A 23700-nucleotide genomic window follows, 5' to 3' on the forward strand; every position below is an offset into this window, starting at 1 on the left:
TCCCCTTTGGTCCATCTGAGTGTTTTAACATGTTTCTCCTTGGGCTGTCAATGAGTTCAAGTTAATTAAATATGTTATGTTTGATGAAAAAAGTTCAGAATGCAGAAATATCTGAAAGACATTACATTGCAGTGCAGACAAATAAATAATTGAATAGACATTACAAAAACTGGCTTTAGAAGTCTGCTTGTTGTTTAGTTCATTTCTAAATATGTTTCCAGTCAAGGCCGGGAAACATTTGGGTTTTCAAGTGTTGTGAGCAGAAGAGGTGTGGTCTTACTAACCTAATTTGCATGCTTTTTTTTTTTCAATGAAAAAAAAAAAACTCTATTTTGTTAAAGTATTAATAGTATATATATATATATATAATTTGTTTTTAAAATAAACCTTTGAACTTTGTAGAGATGAGCCCATTTTAGCATAAACATAATTTACAACAATTTTGCTTTGGCTGTTTTTGACACTTTTTTTTTTTTTTTTTTTTTTTTTTTCTTCTTTTGTTTGGTTAAATGCATAGTTCACCCGATTAAAATTCTGTCATCATTTACTCATAATTTTATTCCAAACCCATAAGAGTTTTGGTTAATATTTATTTACATTAAATTATCATGGACTAAATAAATAAATAATAATAATAAAATAAAACATCAGATTGCATTTATCATGCAGGCTTCTCAGGCTTAAGTCCAACTTGAAATAAAACAGAGATTTTGTTTTAGTATATAACTTATTTTATGTTCCACAGAGGAAAGATGGGTGGGTAAATTAATAATCAGATTTTTTTCTTTTTTAACTATCCCTTTAACAAAATGACAATCTTGTATTCAGATAAACAATTTAGCATTGTATCAGTAGTCTTTTATGTATATTTAAATTTTACTTCTTCTCATATTGTCTTGAGTTGCCTACTCTTAATGGGGTCATATGATGTGATTACATTTTTCCTTTCTCTTTGGAGTCTTACAAGCTCTTGGTGCATAATGAAGATCTGTAAAGTTCCAAAGACTAAAGTCTCAAATCCAGAGAGATATTCTTTATCAAAGTTAATATTTTGCCACGCCCCCCTAAAATGGCTCATTCAAACACGCCCGCACATGTCTAACTCAGCATAAAAAAACTAAATACATTATTAAATGTCTTTTGAAAGATGAAGCTTGCGATTATGGAAAGGGGTGTTACATTTATGATGAGTGCTTGCGGTGTTCGGTCAATCACAATGCACTGGGTCAGTGGGCCAATCAGAGCAGACTGCGCTTGTCAGAAGGAGGGACTTTGTAGAAAACGACGTTTTTGAGAGAGGCGGGGCATAGAGGACCTACATTAATGTAAAGTATTTGAAAATTAATGTGTTTTTTGAACATTAAAGCATGTCAACTTACTCTGTTACACCAAATACACAAAATTATGATGTTTAAAAAAGCATCATTTGTCCCTGAATCACATAGTGTATAATGCACATGACATTACTGAGCTTCTTAAATACACGTACTGTAGAAAAGAGGAGTGAGAATCAATGTGTGACCTATCATCTCACTGCCACAAAATCTCCTCAACCATGTGACCATCTTCTCGGGTCACATAGAAAAGGGGTCATAGGAGGCTCAAATGATTGAAAAAAAGTGACTGCATGACGTCATGGTTGGTAAATAAGAACTCTTTTTTGCATAATATTTTTGGGTGTCAAAGAGATCCTTTGGCTCAGCAGGCCCATAGAGGAGTGTTGTTGGCCAAATCAAACACCCACTCCATATTACCCAGATGTGGGAAGGGTTTGTGAATAGAACAGACAGCATGTAAAACAGTTCTTTAGTGGGACCTTCGGAAACCTAACTGATATGGTGTCAAAAAAAGGCGAGAATTTGAAGACAGAGAGGGTTTTCACACCTGCTAAGTGTTTGGTTCTATTATGAGTGCTTGTGTTTTGTGAGTTGTTAGTAAGCTCAGATTCAGTAGGAAATTATCCAGCACTGCTCTCTCTGCCTTTAAACTAACATAACAAGAAAAGGAGGAAAAGGAATAGAGATAATGATTATACAGCCTCCTGTGTGGTTTCCTCTGTATCATGATGATTTGTAAACACTTCTGGACTAAGGACAAAAAAGGAGTTTGATTGACATTATGGAGTCTATAGGTACAAAAAAGAGAAATAATAATAATAATTAAATATCCAAAACTGATTCTGGTTCAACTATGGCAATATAATGTATTGCACTGGTCTTGGGTTGCACTTCATTTCAACATTCACTCTTTCGGCCAATTCACAGTTTATCGACAGATGCAGACCAACGTCAACAGTCGAGCAAACGCAGTGTGTCACTTCTCAGACGTTCCAAGACCTAACAAACTACCAACACCAACAGAGGAATGGAAGTCAAAATGATGACTGTTATTACCATTGTTGACAGTTGTTATTTCTTTCTTACTTTTTTTTCTTTTATATGTTCTTGAAACATATGGAGATTTCAGTCTTTTCCATAATTTTGTTCTCCCATTTTTCTGTGAGTGTTGATGGAGTAACTGGGCCAGCATGTTGAATCTGTCAACCTGACCCTGACAGGGTTATTCTGCTCAGTTATTTTTAGAGTAATTAAGACTTGTATTCTTGTAAAAGGCTGTACATCTGGGAGAACCAGAAAGGAATAATATAACTGCCTGTGTTAACTGGGTCCTGTAGCCAGTTATATTGCTTGGCACTGAAAAGAAAGAAAGAAAGAAAAAAAGTGAGGCAGTGAGGCATACTTGCTCAAATATAATGAGAATCTACCAGCACCAAACCTGTTGAATAAATAAATATATAAATATATATATATATATATATATAGAGAGAGAGAGAGAGAGAGAGAGAGAGAGAGAGAGAGAGATAACTGAGGTTAATTAAATAATTGAGGTCAGATAATATGACAATATGAATAATAATTATTGTTATTGTTATTAATTAGAAAAAAACAATACCGTAAATTTTACACACACAAACACATATGCACACATATAAACATAAATACTAAATAATAAAATTCTGATAATATGAACAAGAATAGCTAATTATATAATTATTTTGCTATTATTATTATATTGATTTATACTAGTTATTATAATTATTATTTTGTTCAATTTATTGTCATTGAGTATGAAAATATTATAAAAGTAACACATTAACAAAAAAGTATGTAATAATAATAATAATAATAATAATAATAATAATGATAATAATAATAATGTTATGTCTGTTTTTTTTAATGGCCTGCATACATTTGTTTCATAAATCGATAAACAGATCTGTCTAGCAGTGGGTAAATTTTAAGGATTTTTATGCTTTCTGTTTTATTGTGTTGAGCGCCTTCCACCTTCATTAAATATCATATTATTACATTTAGATAGATGTTTTGTTCTTGTGTCTATGCTAGATGTACAAGTAGAACTTTTACAGTTAATTTGTGTCAAAGTGATTGAGTTTTACAACAAGCAGAGTTGTGTTTGATTTTACAAAAAGCAGAGGAATAAAATAAATTCCATAGTTATTATGCAGCTCAATCCAGTTTCAGAGAAAGATTCAGGGCTCCATTTCCCTGTTAGATGCTTATGCAATGGTGATCTCACTGCTGCAGTCCACACAGCTGCTAGATGTTGTAGCATCTGTTTCTTATATTCATATATTGCCTTCCACAAGGCATATGCAATGCAGTATTAAGCCAGGAGCACTGGCACAACAAATGTAGCATTAAACACAATTGTTTTTTTTTTTTTTATGCATCACAGACAGAATGGAGAAAGAGAAGTGAGAGAGAGAAGAAGGGACAAATAGAGTCATCTTCATTCAGAAGGCAATCAGCCACATTGTAATGGAAGATTAGAGCGTATAATTTTTTTTCTGTTGTCTGCAGTGTTCCTGCGTGACTTTTGCCCATTTCCTCATGCTAAAAATAGCCCTGCTGAGCACACACTTAAAAAAACCGGTGAGTGTGCTGGAGGTCTCTATCTTTCTCTGCCTCCGTTCTTTTCCTTTTCTTCCAGGCCAACTCCTATCCTCATGACATAATCACATACAGCAGGGGCTCTCAACCTTTTTGGTCCACAAAGCATTTTTTAGCTTAAACATTTTTGTAGCACCTCGCAGGAGTGGATTTTAACTGGCACATTACATCCTTAAAGGGCCATGAACATCCTGCCAACATTTCCACATCCTCATGTCATTCTAAACCTCTATGACTTTTTCTACTGTGGAATAGAAAAAGATGCGTTCATGTTTTTTGTTCGGGTTGCAGCTTATCAAAGTCCAGCAAAATAGAGTTAAAAGCATCCCTTTGGCTTGTTATTTGAAAATAGGTACAAATAATTGCTAATATAATGGCTTTTTGTGTAAAATTTGAAATATATGTTTAGCCTTTGGCTATAAAATTAGGAATAAAATCTGAATAAAACCAAATTTGTAATGAGCTTTAAAGTGGCCCATTATGCCATTTTTAGGGTTGCTAATATTGTTTCATGAGTATCCTAAAACAGGTTTACATTCATGCAAGGTCAAAAAACATGTTAGTTTTCTCAGAAATTAGTCTCGCTAAACCCCTCCTTTCCGTGAGCCCTCACTGCTGTGATTGGTCCAGAGCCGTGGAGAGATCTCACTACGGCTCTGGATTGGTCTAGCGCGTACAGCGCGCGTTGGAAAGAAATGTTAATTGTCATGACAGAATGACAGACCTGGAGACTTGTTAATAAAGATGGCATTGGTTGTAGTTTACCAGTTTAAGCTGGAATCTGATGATGAAACTGTTGAAGTAGTTTATTGACAAGAGACTGATTCATAAGCATGACTGGAGCTGGAAATTTCTCAGTGGTAAGTATGAAGCATTGACAAGTTTGTGCTAATTACGATATGTGATCAAACAAATTTACTCTCACAGCGTCTTCTCGAAATGATGTTAACAGCATAGCAATTTTACTGCGTTTGTGGGCAGGCAAGTTGGTGACCTAAAACATGGCTGAACATTATGCAAATGTGTGTACTTCATGACGTAGAGCCAAAACAAAATAAGATTCAAATTCCTGACGACTTGTTTAAGCGATTGAGAGCTGACTCTTTTTTTTTTTTTTTTTTTGACAGATAACTTTATTTATCGTGCACTGTTGGCTTCACAATTTTGGAGATAGTTTATGTTCACATACAGCTACATGGCACAGTTCAGGAAAGGTAGGCTAATAATCAAAAAGGCATAATGGGGCACTTTATAGTAAGAGTCTGAATGGACTCCTCACTAGGATTTTTTTTTTTTTTTTTTTTTTGTACAGTTGTGAAAGTGTCTTTATATTTCACATCTGTATTTTCTGATCATTGACCGTTTGAAAGCTACGTTTTGTCATGATTTGCTGTTCTGAGCCACTGTCTATTCAAATGTCAACCTCTAGAAATATAAATAATTTCCCTTTATCTTTTTTTGGAGCAAATTTACTCTTCCATAGTTGAATAGAAGTCATAAGATTTGCAGAACTGCACATTACAGCCTATTCTGTCCAAGAACATCCAAAAACCTAAATTTTGGTAACCTATAGCATCTCTGAAACAACCTTTATCAACTATCTAAGGGAAAAAAAGTTTGCAGTCAAACCCAGATTGCTATACACTTATTTATCGGTTTGCATGTATGAAAAAAATTATATCAAGGGTTTATGCACTTTAATAGTTCTACATCAAGTGTGAAACTCAGTTTATCGCTGGAGGTTGCCATGCCAAGGTCATGGGTTTGATTCCCAGGCAATCCATTTACTTGAACTTCAAGTCAATTTGGATGAAAGTATCCGAAAAATGCATACATTTAATTGGAAATTTGAAATGTGCAACTAAATTCATTTTACTGAGTAAGAATGGCTTGTGCAGACTTCTAATGTGCTTGAGACGTTAGTGGACTCCAGACGATAAATGTTTGTCCTCACAGGGGCCTCTTCCTGTTGTCATTTCAGCAGACATCTGAGAAGCCCACCATTTCATGCTGACTGCACTCCAAGTTGCAGAGCGGTAAATCAGCACAATCTGTCTCCATCTGAAATTCATTGCCAGTGAATATAGAACTCTCATTTGAGTGCGTTTCATTATACAGCTCTTCTTCCGCTCACTAACAATATACTGGAAGAGAGGAGGTGACACATGCAGACAGAAAAATTGTGCTTTGATGATTTTGGCCACAATTTTGCCATCTGAGACAGATTTGGGGGGCTGTAAATGATTTCTGTCATCATCAGGCCAAATCGACAGTCTTGGATCCACTGTAGCTCCCAAATCAAATTGATTTCAATTGTTTTTGTTTTTGTTTTTGTTTTTGATTCATGGTCCGTTTTTGGTTGATCTATTCCTTGAAGTCACAGCACTGTAATCTCAGTCTCAAATCCTGCATCTCATATGAATCCACTCTCTCCTATAGTAGCATGTTGAGGGTCTATGACACAAGTATTACAGACGTGTCCCCTTTCTCTCTCTGTGTGTGTTTTTCTCTTTGAATTTCAGTGTTTTGTTACAGAAATCGATCTCTCATGCTGTTGCGATCGATTTTCTGCTCTCAGCATCCAGTTTGCTTGAAGCTGCAGTGACCTCCATGCCAAGGACACTTCTGATCACTCATGTAGAGAGAGACAATGTTTATTCATCTTGTAGTATTTCAAAGTTATGCATAATATTTTGGAATATATTTACTGTTTTTCTTCAGCACTACACTATAAAAATGTTCAGAGTGTACCGAAAATGTATTTTAAATTATAATATAAATGCAATTAGAAAATAATAAGACAAAATAAATAGTAGTGTTTTAACTGAAGATGTTATAATTAGGGTATTTGTCAGGTTGTCCGCTTGTGATTTATTGACCTTAAAGAATATCTTTAATTTGAGCTTTTTAACAAACAGAAGGCACAAAAAGAGAAATCTCTGCCAGTTCATCCCAGCCATTTTGAGAATCAATATTTTTTCTACAAAGGAAGATATCTGTCAATGTGCACTTTTTTAGGTCGATTACAGTCCATTTTGGCTTCTGAATTACAACAGTTTACAACAGTTAAATATCAGCCCACTTCCACATCACCACCAAATGCATGTTCTAGAATTTTTTGGGGGTCTGGCTCCAAAGTACAGAGCAAAACTTTAAGGATAATGGGAAAGGTCTGAAAAATAAAAGGTAAGAAAAATATATTTTGTTCAGCTGCAAAATGATGCTATTCTTATCTTTATATAACTTGCCTTCGTATAGCTTGTGTTCCTATAGCTCAATTGGTAGAGCATTATGTATAATTTTTTATATTAGAACAACAACAAAACAAAAAAACTTTTTGCTTGCCCTGTCTGTCTGCTTTTCATTCAGAGTGGTCTGCTTTATTCATGGCAAATAGAAACAAATAAATTACTTCAAGATGTGCTGATACTTAAAGCCCAATCTGACACATTTTTGTAGCTTTTTAGAGAAGCGGGGCTTCAATTTCAATTCAAATCAGCTTCTTCTTCTCTCAGACATGTGTATTTTCTCTGAAAAGAATCTATAAATGGGGGTGTTTGGTTCATTTTGGTGGTGTGTGAAACCTGGACTGTTATACAGTGGTTTAGACATTAAGGCTACTGTAATCAAACCAACTGTTTAAATGTTTACCATCAGTCCCTGAAAATAAGAAAGGATTTATATTTGATTTTTAGAAGGTTAATCATCTCATCTCTAATGCTCATCCATTACATAATCAAACATCTAGCAATTATCTGCTTACAATATGATCACCCTTTGCCCTGCTAAAGTGTGTGTGAGTAATGCTTTGTTTGTGTGTGTGTGTGTGTGTGTGGTTCTTCAAACCATTGTTCTCTATTCCACATGATGAGCTCATGAAGTATTCATGCTCAGCACTATTCTAATTCAGTTCTCTTTCTCTCCTGTGGTGGACAGTGGACAGTTCAATATCTCCTCTCATCCATCTCAGTGTCGTACGTCTGAATTGCTCTTATTTCACAGTGACTTTCACTCTCACAGGTACAAATCAATGTGATTAAAATAATCTCTCGAAATCTCACGGGTTTCACATTTGGGTTGGTCTGAAGAATGGTAAAAGCCATTTCTTCATATTCTTAAACTAAGATCTGATATAGAAGACGTTGATATACCCAGTCTTACTATTTATTAAGGCTACTGTAATCAAAGCAGAATTGCCAGTTGGTAGTGTTCTTGATCCCAATATTTTGGTTTTAGGTACAGTTGCAGTTTTTTTGTCTATTAATCTGGAGCTCTCAGTAGTCTCAATAACTGAATTTCAATCGAGAAAAAGTAATTTGGTACACATGGCAACTGGATAGACACGTGAATTATGTTTTTGAGACTGCCATCTGTCGCTCTTCTAATTAATATTTGTTCAGAAATGCATTATTGTATACTTGATAAGCATCTATGATAATTAAATTTCACAACTCAAAGATGTCATATCACCAAATGAAATGATTTTACTGTTTTTTTTTTCAGTAACTTACCCCATTAATCTTACTTTTCCTCTGAGTGGTCTTTAAGGGTCCTCAGAGTACCAAATGAGTACGGATCAAATGAGGTCAAATAAACTGAATCTGTCTTGGGTTTTCCCCCTGTTTTGGCCCTGTCCTCTAGCATGGCTAAAGGGCAAACTCCCTGGCAGCATACTATCTGCTGCAGTGTACATTTTAACAAGTGCTTGGAGAAAATCCCAATCCAATCTTCTTTTTAATGGAGTCATGTTTCCTTCACTCCACCATGCTACAGGCCAACACATGCTCAAAACTGAATCTTTAAAGAAAAAATTAAAGGAATACTCAGGCTTCAATACAAGTCAAACTCAATTGACAGAATTTGTGAATAATGCTGATTAGTACAAAAAAAAAAATATTCCAACTTGTACCTCCTTATCTTCTAAAAAAAAAGGTGAAAATCAAGGTAGCTGTGAGGCACTCACAATAGTGCCCATTTTTTGTGGAGGTTTTAAAGGCAAAAATTTGAAGCTTATGATTTTGTAAAACCTTTTCTGTTTATTATTAGAGCTGTGTGGCTGTCTCATTAAGATTTTTACAGCCGTTTTTGGGTGCACAGTGTTATACTTCAATGGCAAGGTAGTATTAAGTTTTAATATTTTAAATTAATATTAAGTTAAGAGCTGTAATCACTAATAATACATAATAATAAGTACACTAATAATATTCAACTATATTAAAAGTGAGATGGCAATTTATGATACATCGTCAGTTCCAGAGGTTTTGTCACTGCCGACTGAGCTTAACTTGTGTTGAATCTGGAACATGCATTTTAACACGAAGAGAAAGAAACTACCACATTGGATTGAAAATACCACAGTTCTTTTCATTCCTCTAATATGAAGCCAAAACAGACAAAATCCTCTTCCTCCCTGCATCTTCCTCTCACTTTAATGGCTCATAGCAGAATCTTGTATAAAAAGCACACGTCTCACGGTGACCTGAATTACAAGCGCTTCGTGAGTCATTTCCTGTGCCATTTCACACAAAAAAGCCTATCAGCAGCACTCAGAAAGCAAGAGGGGACTTACAGAACTATCTGACTTATTTATGTAAGTATCCAATGGACGGTCATGCTACTTGCACAAAACTAGCAAGCCAAGGTCCCAGCCTATAGAGACAGAGTGCCCTCAGATAACCTCCACATAGTCACAATTCATTATTCACCCTTGCTGAGCACAAAGAGCTCATTCTTTCTCCACTCCTCTCTCTCTCTCTCTCTGTTGTGCTTTTTCTCTTCTTTTACTCACTGTCTTGCTCTGTTGTTTGCTGTTTATCCCTCCTCCCCCTTAGTAACAGTTGCTATCTTGTGTATTTGTGAGCTCTGTCTCTTTGTGCTGTGTTGGGCATAATCATTCTAAGTGGTCCGTCTCTGCCAAGTAATATCCATCGCCAGGGGCTTAAACTTTAGTGTTGGATAAAATGCAAGTATCAAGCCAAAATGTCAGCAGTGAGTTTTCTTACAGTAAATCTCTATACAGCAAAGCTAAAATTCAGCATGTAAGAACTGGCTCCCTTTCAGTTCATAAGTTAGAAGGAGAATTACATTTGTCACACCCCACAGGAAGTTGAATTGGAATGACAGGAAGAGGAATGTACTCTAATCAATGAAAGTAACTCCAATGTACTGAAATCTATGAAAGTTACTCCCCAGCTCAATGGAAAATGTGCCTCTACCGACCAATTTTTGTATTTTTGCAGAAATCAAAAAATGTGCCTATACATGCAATTCAATGCCGTTTCCTGCTGAAATAAACACTAGATGCAGTAAAACACAGACAACATTTATTCCTTTTAACAGAAATTATGATTGGCAGATTATCAATGCATAAAAACTTATTTTCACATGGTTCCTTGCACAATATGACTTCAAAACACATTTACGACAGTGCATGATTTGTAAACAAATATACTTTCATGTTTCCATCAAATAACTATCTCCAGATGACTTTTCTGACAAACGGTAAACTTGCTGGGTAGCCCACCTAGTACAGATGCAGACACTGATATGAGTCCCGTGAATTTCAGTTGTGAGTCAGAATAAAAGACTTGTAGAAGCAAATAATAGAAGGGGCATGTTTTTGTGACATATCAGGACACAACTCTGTGTCCTGTGAGGGTTAGGGTTAGATGTAGTCTTGGTGTAGGGCCATAGAATATACAGTTTGTACAGTATAAAAACCATTACGCCTATGGGATGTCACAAAACATTTTTTCACAAAAACAAACATGTGTGTGTGTGTGTGTGTGTGTACTTTGGATGGGTTAAATGCTGAGCATTCTGAGTTTGGGTTACCACACTTGGCTGTATGTCATGCCACTTTCACAAATAACCGCATTTTGACAGCATTGGAACAAAAGTCTACTACAAAAACTCTTCCTCTTCTCTAAAGCTACCCTTTTTGTTGCATGTTCCCGGGGGCAGGGTTTTTGTATACATCGGGGGTTAGTGATGTCACCAGCCCGAGAAGAAGCTCGTTGTAGTCCCTACCAGCCTTTGTTGTTGTCATTTTTTTTTGTAGTCCTTAAACAGCGATTCCTTTAAAAGAAAATATCTCCTGTCTATATGAGGCTATCTGCTCCGACAATTAGAAGATATTTAAATAATGATCTAATAATTATATTATATATATATATATATATTATTTTATCAGTTATACAAGGCATATTTGTTCAGTGATAACTACAAAGAAAGAAGACTATAACTTAATTTCATCTCCTCATTTTGTTTCTGCTCCTCTTTTCTCAGACTACACTTCCTCCCTTGATCTATTTTTAGTTTTCTCCCAGGTAGAATTTCATATGCATACAGTTTTCATGAATGATCCGTATGTCTAATTTATGACTTCGTCATCTGATTTGCAACTATTTCAAGTATTTGACCTTTCAATTCAGTCCTGTTGATAAAACTTCAGTTCTGTAGATCACACAGAGATAAATGGCATTTGTTTTTTTGTTTGTTAATTTTTTTTTCAGTGTGAAATCAATCAAATAGTAATACTAGTTTAATTCTAAACATGACCCCCCCCCCCCACACACACACACACACACACACACAACTAGATGGGTAATTGACAGCAAAACAATAAAAGAATATAAAGTTCTTACATCTGCGGTATGTAGTCAAGGAAATCTGATCTAACTCTGAGACATGGAGCGTAACAGGCAGTGGAAGGAAAGAGAGATTCTCCAGGTGTATGGAAAAAAAAAATATCTGCCAGGAAAAAGTGGAGTGTGGTTTGGACACATGCCGCAACTGTCACTGCAGCTGTTCTAGCTCAACGGAGAAGGAGTAAAATCCTTCTTAAAGGCATGAATACATATGTCTGAATGTTTTCATTTGTACCAGATGTTTGTCTCACAAGATAATACCTTTGGAGAAGTCATAACCTTTCTCCTGACATAATAACAGTTTGCAAATAATAATGCCTAAAATCCATTTAGAGGCTCTGGATATGGTTTGTGCTTCTACGTGTCACTGACCATCTGCACTAATTGGCAAGAAGTATATATATATATATATGAATTCAACAGAGAAAGGTGAGAATTCACCAGCACCTTCCCAGGAAAACAAATCAAGAGTTTAGAATCACAGTATGCCTCATTATGAAGACATTTAATGACCTAATATTGATGTAGCTCAGGAAATTACAGAGGTGAGAGTCTCCCCGATGTGATTTGTTGGAAATGACTTTGAATCACACTACAGCAGAACCATTGTGACATGTGCGGTGGTCTCGGCAGACACGGCTAGTTGCTGTTTTGTGGCTATTAGGGTCCAGACAATGAAATGGGCCCCCGAGGGGAAATAAATGCTGACTCACACCATCCTTGTTAGTGTGTAGGGACACGCCAGTGCCCTTATCTCTGCATCCATCACCCGCTCTCTGAGTCCATAATGACCTGCTTTACCGCCTCTGTAAGGGCTGTGGAGCCATGGTCTCCATGCCAGTTCATCCACATAGATGGCCAGAAATAACATGCTTTGCCGTAATCACTCACAAAGTCCATTTTTCACAGGTTATTATGGTGCTTGTGGACTTACTCAAGGTTCATGATGAAATCTGCAGTCAATGGTTGCCTGACACTTGCAGTATTTAAATTGCATTAACTGGGGGAACCCCTCTCAGAATACTGGCTGTGTGTTTATTGATGTATGTGAATATAACTCATGTCAGTATGCCATCACAATCTCAAAATCAGAATCAGAAATAATGGCATTAGATTTCAAGGTGCTGTATGTAATATAGATGTTGATCAAAATAAAAAGCCATTGGTGTTATTGCTGACAGATTTATAGTGTTTTTTAATTACACAACTATTTATAATCTACGAACAAACACTGTCATGATGTGACAAGTCATGGGAAGCAGGATTTTGGACCAATAAGATTTGACAGTGGGCGGGGCTAACCAACACGATGCTACAGAAATAAAAACCAAGCAATTAAACAAAATGTCCTTTCAGGATCAGGGTTATTTTAGTAAAGTAAAACTAGATTTGAAAAAAAAAAAAAAAAACTTGTACACACTGCATAGATATATTTGAAAAATAAAAACTATATATATATATATATATATATATGGCCATCTTCTTCTTCTTCTCCTTATTATTATTATTTTACAATTATTTTGATAATCTAAATTTTGAGTGGCAGCCTTATAACAAATATATAAATGCTAAATACAACTAGAAACTAGATAAAACTAGAAAGCAACATTTATATTTAATGTATTTTTATTTATTTTTATAACTCATCTAGAAGAAAAAAAATACTTAAATATAGCTGCAAGCAGCAATCACGGGGCCAAGCATTCCAGCGGCAACATCAGGAGCTAAGCATATGTAGGATCAGACCAAATGCAACAATGAATAATGAAATTAATAATTGCATGATTGTAATTGAAATGGCTGAAAATCGTTAATAAAAGTTCCACAGCGAGGAGCTAAGCATGACATGGAGCATCAGACCAAATGCAACGAGTAAGAAAAGCAATTATTGGAAGAGTGTAATTGAAACAGCCAGTAAAACTCCAGTAAAATGATGCATTATCATTTTTGGAAAATAGGTGGCGCTGTAATCAAATCGCTTTGTTGTGTTCTGTGGGAGGTGACAATGTTGTGGGCAATTTCTTTCAGAATACTTACAGACCTTTAGGGCAATGAGTCGAACATGCCCACCGAGTTTCGTTCCGATCGACTTCCATTAACCTTGTCAAATAGGTGCTTAAAGTTGTTTGGCCAATGGCGGCCATGTTTTTTAAGATAAGTGAAATTCCTCATAGAGCACTTGTGCCACATTGGGCCATATCAATTTTCAAGTTGATTGGATCAACGGTTGCTTAGTTATAGCCATTTGATTTTTTTTCATCCTGTAGCGCCACCAAGTGGCAGATATGGAAAAAAAAATAATAATTTGACTAAAGTTTTTGTTCATGCATATGAGTTCTGAGTTTGGTGAAGATATCTCATTTTGTTCCCGAGTTATAGCCTTTTTCGTAAAAATTGGTCCACGAATTTGAATGTTTTGGGTCACCTGGTTTTTTGTTCAGTCTTGATCAAACCACTGCAATAATATTCTGTGGACTCTCTAGATCAATAATTTTCAAAAATATGTTGCATTTTGTCCTTTGGTTAGCTATAAGAGGTCATTTAGGAAAGGGCCGTGGCCACATGTAACCTAAAGCCTATAAAACTGAAACAAAAACTCAAAACTTTATGAAACTTGGTTATAACATGTGAAAGATGACCCACCAAGCATGCAAAGTTTCATTAAGATCAGAAAATAGCTGGTGCTATAACAGTTAAAATGGCCTAAAAAACAAAAGATTTCTGTTGTGAATGGCATTAAACTGCAAAAAAAAAGGGGTAATATAATCACACATGCATTAGATCTGTATTTTACAACTTTCCCGCAATCGGTTCTATGGGCTACCATAGACTTGGGGTGGAAGAAGAAGAAGAATAATAATAACGCCAACAAACACAATAGGTGCCTTCGCACCTTCGGTGCTTGGCCCCTAATAAAAACATTTTAAGTGTAAGTATTTTGCTGCAGAAATATATACATTTTTCTCAAAGCCTGAAATAAATCATTGTATTTCTTTTTTATCTTTTTTAATCTTTTTTAGTAGAGTCCCTATATTAGGTTATTTGATCCCCAACACTGTGTAAAAATAGACAAAATCACAGAATTTCAGAATCACAGAAGCAAACAAACAAAACTAAGTGCTTTGTAATGATGTTGCTGTCCGATTAGTGGATGTATCGTGACATGTGAGACATTTTAATGGAGAGAACTGGCCACTGCATAGACTCATCGCTCATGTAACAAAAAATGGTTATGGTTTCCATGGCAACGGTTTATTTTGGTACATAATTTAGGAGACTAGCCAATGCATAACATTCGGGAGAGCTGCAACTACACTGTTAAAGCATATGATAATGTTATGACTCAAACATTAAAGTATAAATAGGTTGACTCATTAAACACATTATTAGACAATAATCAGACTGTCGTAAGCAGAGCAATGGCAACTATGTTTCAAACCATTTTGGTTATTTTGAGGCAGGGCTCAACTAAACAGGAATGCATGTGTAGTGTTGAATAAGCAGCCCGCACAGATGGACTAGTGGTAAGCGTTTTAGGAAGCACTCAAACATCACAGCGATCACGGCCCTGCACCGCCCCATGCTGCACAGCCACATTAAGCAAGCTGAGCTGAATGTAGGTGAAAGGGCTTTCTCTCGCGCACGCTTCCCATAGCAGCTCCCTGCAGAGGAAGGAAAGAGTGGGGGAGGGGACCATGTGGTATTCAGAGAAAAAGCGGGAAGAAAAGATCATGGCGATTTTAGTTCTTACTGAAGGCAGCTTGACAGGTTTGTCTGCACAAGGTGAGTCACGCTGCACGGCCCACATGTGCTCCTGACAAAGGAAATCACTCATTCAGGAATCCCCACGCAAAAAACGGCAAAGAAAAATGTCACACTGTTAATGTCAGACTACTTTTTACATAAGGAACAAGCCCTGACAGAACGAGGAAAGAAGATTTTGCGTCATCCAAGAGCTTGCCGATTGAAGCCCACCCTTGGGTTCCATAAACTAAATGAATCATGGATTGCCTGTGGCTTCGATAGCAATGAAATCAATCAAACGTTTGTGTTATCTGTAACAGATCATGACACCACAATCAAGAATGTTTATCTGAGTTGATCATAATGCAAACTTTCCTCATGATTAACGATTGTCTGCAATGTCCTGAAGCACTGCACTTTTTTTATCTTATTTGATTTATTTTTGTACAATTTTCCGTGACGGATGGAGCATGAAGAGACAAAATCAAAGAATTTACGCTAAATTAAGTTGAATGAAGTTTGTAAGTTCGTGACATCACAACTTGATCATCATGTAGCAGGGATTTTTTAAATCGGTGTCCTCCACAGCAATTTAATTTCCATAAGTAACTTACACCGGGAGCCTGAGGTATACTTTGCTTTTACGCTTGCCGTTTCGGCTCACACACTGTCAAAACATTCTAGCTTTCTGTTTGTTTGTTTTTGATAGCTTGGGAAAATCCACCTGTCTTGTAGTGGACACCAGAGAGTTATGCATATCTTTATATATATATATATATATATATATATATATATATATATATATATATATATATATATATATATATATATATATATATATATAAAACATTTATTTAATTTAAATTTTTGAGCAAAGGCCCGTTCATACCAAGGACGATAATTATAATAATAACTTTAATAAAAATGGGATGGCCAATGAGAATCCACCCAATTTTAAAGAGCATGAGTATCTAAAGGGGAAGATTACATAGTTGTCAGATTATAATAAACAATGCTATTGTGTGTTGGTGTGTATAATGATAATTCTTGTAGTGAACAGGCCATAAAAATGACTTAAAACTGACTAAAATTATATGACATGATGAAATACTTAATTTAAAGAATAAAGGATAAAGGTAAAGACAAAAAACTAAACTGTATAAACAAAAAATTGTTTGTGGGTTTACTGCCGGTTTTCAGCTTCTTTGACTCTTTTTTTTTTTTTTTTTTAATCAGTCACATTTGACGTTTTGGACATTTTGGCAGACAAAATCTGTGTGATTGGGAGTTTCGTGTGAAGGTTAAAAAAATTACCCACATACATTTCATGAATTTTCAAGTTCTTCACATGAATTTACTAGACTGACCAGACTAGACAGACTTTTTAAGAGACTTCCGTATGATCTGTGCTTTATACATGGCCAGTTGTGGCCTAATGGTTAGAGAGCTGGACTAGCTGTAACCTGAAGGTTGCAGGTTCGAGTCTTGGTACTGGCAGGGATTGTAGGTGGCTGTCCACAGCTCTGTGTGTGTGTGTTCACTACTCATTGCTGTGTGTGTGCACTTTGATGGGTGAAATGCAGAGCACAAATTCATGCTACTCTATAAAAAGTAGAAAATTAACCTTTTTTTTTTACCTGAGAAATTTCACTGACATTTTGCTAGTAACCACACCACCAGTTAATGCAGTTAATTTCCACAAATGTATGCGGCTGCACACACACGGTCCTTGCAGATCCTGTTGATGACAAAAAAATGTATGAAGTGGCCCATAATTCTCTATACTTTTACGCCTCTTCTAATCTTCTTTTCAGCTTCTTTACAGCGGTAGAGACACTCAATGTCATTCAGTAGAGCTAAAGTCAGCATGGCTCCATTTTTCACTTCAGTTGTTCATTATTGCATTTCAATGACAGCAAGTTTCAACAGGGAACCAGTTTAAGAAAGCCCAAACTTGGCTTGTCATTTACTTCAATACACTGGGCCAGTTCACAGCTTTTCGTTTAATGGGTGTCTTGTCCACACTACCGGATGTGAGGTTCAGTCGCTTGCCCATTTTGATTGCTATTGTTGCATGCTGGGAGCTAATTAGTGTGTTTGGTTTTAGTTTTTCCAGATTTGAGTGACATTTGGAAATGAACAATGAATGGCACAGAACTTTGCTGTGCTCCTGCTTTTCATGGGAATGACTCATTTCATTTAGAGTGAGCTCTGACATTGTTGCTAAGGAAACCATGGCTCTGGATTTGATTGGTTGAGCTGTATCTAGGCAGTGAGTCACATCATTGCTGCTCTTTACAACATCATCCAATGAGCAGAGTGCAGGGCCCAGAGACCCAGATCCTTTGAAGTTTTCATTAAAATGTTTTGATGTTATTGCTATTTGCTAGCTTTTTATCATATATTATGGAGTATGTCAGAATGAGTTAACAGTGCTTCTCAGCTGGTTTTACTTCTGGGCCAATATGAACTCTTTTCACATTTCTGGGGTTCTCAGAATAAGTCATCATAGTTGATTAAATTTCAGTGATGAACAGAAACTGCAATACATATAATTTTGTATTCCCATTTGCCCCAATAGGAGCAGAATAGCATTTCTATGACTAAGAGGAAAACATACAGATAATGATTATGTTGGTCAGAAGAGAGAAAAACATGAACTTTGCCGTTCCTTCTTCAGCCATTGAGAAACACTGACGCAACAGCATTAACCATTTTCTGTAAAATATTTCTGTATAGTCTCATAAATGAAAATTATATATATATATATATATATAAATTGCATTTATTAATATATATTTATCTAGAACAGACAGATCACGCCCCACCAGTTTATAACCATTGATACAAATATACTGTGAATACAATCACCTGTCGATAAAAATGGTCCCTTTTCTATATTTACAGCACAAGAACAGAATATATGGATTTGTGGTTTCGAGACTTTCCAGGGTACAGATCAGGGGATATTTCAGGACAGCCTTCACCTCGCAACACCTCCAGGCTTTCATATCTCTGTCCAAACAGAGCGTCCGAGCAGTCTCGATTTGACATATTGTGCTGTATGAAGTTCTCAAGTCCTCGCTCAAGGCTGCGACGTCGTGATTCATAGACATAAGAGCTAAGAGGAAGTGAAAAAGCACCTCATGTCAATGTCTGCTTATGGACAGCACCTCACACAGCCGGTGCAGAGTCTGTACAAGGAGGAATACTAACCAGTATGACTTTGTTTCCTCTCCGGAATACATAATAAGATACTTTGAAGAATTTCTGCAAGTTTCTGTCTATTGATTTTAACTGTATGTACACAAAACCATTTCTAAAAAACATATATTCTTTTGTCTTTTTCAATGGAAGTAGAAAGTCATATAGGTTTGGAGAAGCATGAGGTTAAGTAAATTATGAAAGAATTGAAATTTTGGGGTGGACTATTCCTTTAATTCCAGTGAGTTTCTTTAAATGAGGAAATCTCTCTTATCCAGCTGTGTCTCAATGAATATGAGGTAGTGAGTAAAGTTGGAGAGGAAACAGCACACCCACTCTGAGCTGCCTCGTGTTCTACTCAGGGTCTCGCCTCAGATTCAAGAGATGTTCTAACCTGTCCAGGTCTGGCAGTACACCCACACTTCCTGTGGGATGTCTGTGTGCATATTTATGTTCCAGTAATGCCTGAGAAGAAACATGAGTCACGAGAGGGGGAGGAAGAATACAAATGTGGCACAGTAGCCCACACCATGAGGCTTGTTATAAAATAAAATACAGCACTTTGGATTATTTCATTAACTGTGTACAATCTAAAGCCACAGTTCTCCCCAAAATGTCTCACCCTATATGACTTTCTTCCATCCATGGAACACAAAGGATGCTATATTGGAGAATGCTGAGTTATTAACAGTTATTAACTTTTAATTTATGGACCAAAATAAAAATAATAATATTGATAATAATACTTATATGTAAAACGCAATTGATGAATACCAGGAAGCTAGCAACCAAAAGGCTTTATTATACAGATCTCTGAAATACTCTGCCTCAGAGTAAGAAAATAAAAATATAAAAATAACCAATTATGCTATAAAGCCACAATACATTTATTTTTACTCTCAATGAAGAAATAGGCTTTTCTTGAATTTGCCATTTGTTTATATTACGTGCTAATAAATTAGAAGTTAATAAGTGAGATAATGTAAAATCAGCAATTCATTGTTGTAAAATAAACCTCTGCAGAGTGGTATAGTGAATCTCTGCTTCACATCACCCTGTCAAAGTTTATTTTGCATTAATGACTAAATGAACAAAGCTGTAATACGATGCATAGTATCATCTAATTAATATTCATGAGTGAAGCTGATGCATTTGATGCATAATACTGTACATACTCTACCATCTAGATCTTGGGTGAATACATACACAATGTTAAGCAACAAAAAATATGGTTATGTTTCAGGTTATCGTTCCACAGACGGATATTTAGAAAGAAAGCAAAACTCTCAGAGAAAATGTCAAGTATGAAGAGTGAAAAGAGAGAACGCTGCAAGTATTGATGGATTAATCTCCAAATCTAATTCAACCAAAGTGATAAGACCCATCAGGAATCAATTCCTCACACCAGGCCTTCAGATGGAGGCTGTCAGCGGGCCGCCCGGAACCCTTAGCAGAAACTAAAAGAAAATGACTTCCCTATGGTTTTCTGCCGCCTTTAAAAGTGTGTGTACTGTATGTGAGTCTCAGACTTGTTCACAGTCTCAAGGTCAAGGATGAGAGGCGTGTGTTTCCTCCCCCCACTGGTGAGTCAGTCTCCATTACACACACACACACACACACACACACACACTGACATTTCCAGCAGGGTGACAGCATCATGTCGCTTTGCCAAAGCACTTAGTCTAATGATCCTGGCCAAACGCTTGTGTGTAAAACTGCACTGAAAAACACAACAGGATGTGTGCTGAGGCAATTCTGCATAGCAGTCTCAGCATAGCACCACAAATCTTACTGATGTTTTTCACTAATTTACAAGTCCTGTCACATTTTCTCTTCCCTTTGCTCTGAATCTCATTTACACTTTTACTCTCCACTTCACGCTAAGACATTTTGTTCTCTATTTGCACAAGACGCCTCATTCTGAAACCAAAAATAAGCAGCGCTTGCTGATCTTCATTAGATTTCACACTAAAATATTTTGATTCTGAGCGCCTGCACTCATTTGATTAACCACGGTTCTTTTTTCCCACCTTCCAGCTGTCCGGAAAGATATCGTAGACTTGTTTTTCCAACAGCGTAACTGGGGAATGTGGGCTGCTGTTACTGTCTGACTTGATAGACTTTGTGCTCTGTTGCAGGAAAATATGCTGATAAGTCTATTTTCTTTTATCCCCCCTTCAAGACAATACTCCCATTGAAGCCCACCAGTGAAGATCCATATCATTCATGGTTACTCAGAAAAGAAATGGCAAGGGAAGAGGTGGAGGTGGTTAGTGCAGTGGATGTAAAAACAGCAGGGAGTGCAAAACCCCGCAACTTATTCGGAAACCACCTGCAATCCAAAGTGTGTATATTTTCTATAGCAGCAGTAATTCAACCATGGGCGTAGGTTTGGTCTCAGCTTAAACCATCCACCCCCCCCCCCCCCCGGAATTATTTTGTTGCAAGATACCAGTGATTTAATGGTGATTTAGTATAACTGTATAATCTCAAAAATGCACTCTCAATTTACAGGCTCATTGACATTCAGTTACTTGCTAACATAGCATTCTAGCTGGGTAATACTATCACCAGTTAATACTATTTTCCACAGAATATGCATTTGAAAGCCTGGTCAGTCACTACTGCTAGTTGTTTTGTGGCTAGCTAGTTATTTTGCCTACTTACACTCTGACTCTGCTTTATGAAAAAGCTTCTTATGTCCCCTTTCTTCTTCTTGGGTGGCATCTACAAAGTACAAAAAGGGGCAAAAAAACCCGGAATATTCAAATGTTTTTACTCTGGCCTTTGTATGTGGCAGAGAGACAGCCCTTGTAACTAAACGTTGGAGTCGTTAACATGCGCGCGCACACAAACCACCCGCTCGCTGCTAGTGCAAGCACAAAAGTAGTTCCGGCCCGCGCGTGTAGCCTGTCGGATACCCTGCCGCCAATCAAATTACGGCGTTTCTTGTACTGTCGTCGTCCTGGCCGTTAGAATCGATCCAAATAGCAGTGCAAAGATCCAAATAGCAGTTCAAAGGAGCTTGCTAAATATTGGTGGGGACAAATTTGTCATCTCAAAATATTGATAGGGACTAGTACCTAGCGTCCCCCCCTAAACCTACGCCCATGAATTCAACAAATGATGGGGAAAAGCATCGAAGCTGGCCATATGTTTGGATGTGAGGTGTAGTGAACCAATTTTTTTAGAAGAATATTTGTTGATTAGGAGTTGATTCTGGTACTTTCTAACAAATTACTGAAGAAAAGCACAGCTATCAAGAAAGCACAGCAATTCAATTTATTAACAAAAACATCAACAACAAAAAAGAAGTATACTTCAAATTCATTTTATTTTGTTGCAAGCATACTAATATAAATCAAATGCACTATATTATTATACAAATATAGTAGTATTAATGTAGTCATAGTATACTTGAAGTATTATACTTGACAAAATTTATTTAGTTAGTATACATTTTAAGTGTACTTTCATTGTAACAGTAAATTCTGATTACATTACTATTTTCCATCTAAAGTTTTTATTTTTTTATGGCAACTATATTGAATATATTGAATAATTATATTAAAATTTAGTTGTATATATTTCTAGTTTTAGTTTCTGAAAGTACACTATGAATTAGGCCTATACTATTTTTTAAGAGTTTTGTTTTACTGCAAGTTAAGTGAACTTAGACTTTTCTGTATACTTGGCAGCATAAGCCAAGAATATATTTTAGTATATTTTAGTAGAATATATAAGTATATTTTGATGAGTATATAAAAAGTCGATTAAAAGTACATTCTCTCATTTTTAGTTCAAATAAAACTTGAATGAACTTATTTTTTGTAAGAGCAGAACATGAAATACAAATATTTTTTTCATTGATGGTGTAGCTGGTTTGCTTTCTGATGGTGTAGAATTGAAATGCTCATGCAAATGAATCAAAACAGTGGAACTGACACTTTTTTTACATTTGATTTTGTTACATGGAAGCCAAAAGTGTCGGTTTTTAAAAGGTTTCTGTTGGGAATCATTGTTTTATTAATATTTCCAGCACGAACGACATCTTTAAGTACCATTTCTAGTAAGTGTTTGCTAACTCGAAGCTTCAGCGCTATAGATTAAATTGCCTGATATAGCTGTCAGTCACTCACCCTGATTTATATCCAGGATAACGCCTGATCTCTCTGTAGAGACGGATGGGGCTAAAACCTGCTAAGGAGACACAAACGCATACATATCAAAAACCTGTGTTTTGCCGGGGTGGTTCCTAGCAGACACATGGTTTCATCTTCCTTCTTTTCAGCTTTTGTGAACTATGAGAGGAATTTGGGTCAGCGAGAAGCCTGCTGTACCTTAAGATGGAGGTTCCCCCGCCTTCTCTCCACCAAAAGCTTTAAAATATAGATGATGTATTACCACTGCGAGCTCCCAGAGGCTGCCAAGACTAGCGCTAGCATGGGGGAGGGGAGACGGGGGGAAAAACTTGTGCTTTGAAGATTAACTCTGTGTATCCACTGTTCATCTCAGTAACATGTGGCTAAATGAGACACTACAAAAATGAAAACTAAATGGAGTCAAGCTCTTGATATTTTGTTATGATGTTGTGTGAACCAGCTGCTTTACTGGGACAAAAACATCAGGGTAGAATGAGGATCAGGCTAGAACATGGGGTATTTTCATTTGCATATTAAATTACATTTATCAAGCTTTTCAGCTTCTGCTGTATGCTGTAAAATCATGATTAGATGACTGATATCAATGATTTGTTTGTCTTATATGGTTTAATTAGTGGAAGCAGCGCAATAGCTTTTTACAGGTCAAGTGTGTAATTTCTGTACCACAAAAGAGAGATTGTTTTCAAACTGTTTTCCTACGAGGTTTAAACTGGTTTTTATACTCAATGTTCACAGCTGTCTCTAACAGAAGGGTAAACTTAATGGTGGATGGAAACTGGTTAAGACAAAGGATTTTGTGTTCAAAAACTGGCGTAAATAGAATGTCAAATAATTTTATATTTACATTTTTATTTGTAGTTGTCTCTGCTTATTAATATAGTACTGATCAAAAAGTTTGGGGTCAGTAATTTTATTTTATGAAATAAATTAATACTTTTATTCAGCACGGATGCAGTAAATTGATCAATA

At 36.3% G+C, this 23700-nt stretch overlaps 1 long non-coding RNA gene across 1 annotated transcript; it reads right to left on the reverse strand.

Annotated features, from left to right (window-relative positions):
• Positions 1-14864: 14864 nt before the first annotated feature.
• On the reverse strand, positions 14865-22994 carry LOC113055686 (uncharacterized). Its single transcript, XR_003277559.1, has 3 exons — positions 22909-22994; positions 22708-22765; positions 14865-15282 (listed from the first exon to the last, which is right to left on the reverse strand). It is a non-coding gene; the product is annotated as an uncharacterized LOC113055686 (long non-coding RNA).
• Between the last annotated feature and the right edge of the window lie 706 nt (positions 22995-23700).

Source organism: Carassius auratus, chromosome 36 (genome assembly GCF_003368295.1).
Source record: "Carassius auratus strain Wakin chromosome 36, ASM336829v1, whole genome shotgun sequence".
In the NCBI taxonomy this organism is placed as follows: Eukaryota; Metazoa; Chordata; class Actinopteri; order Cypriniformes; family Cyprinidae; genus Carassius; species Carassius auratus.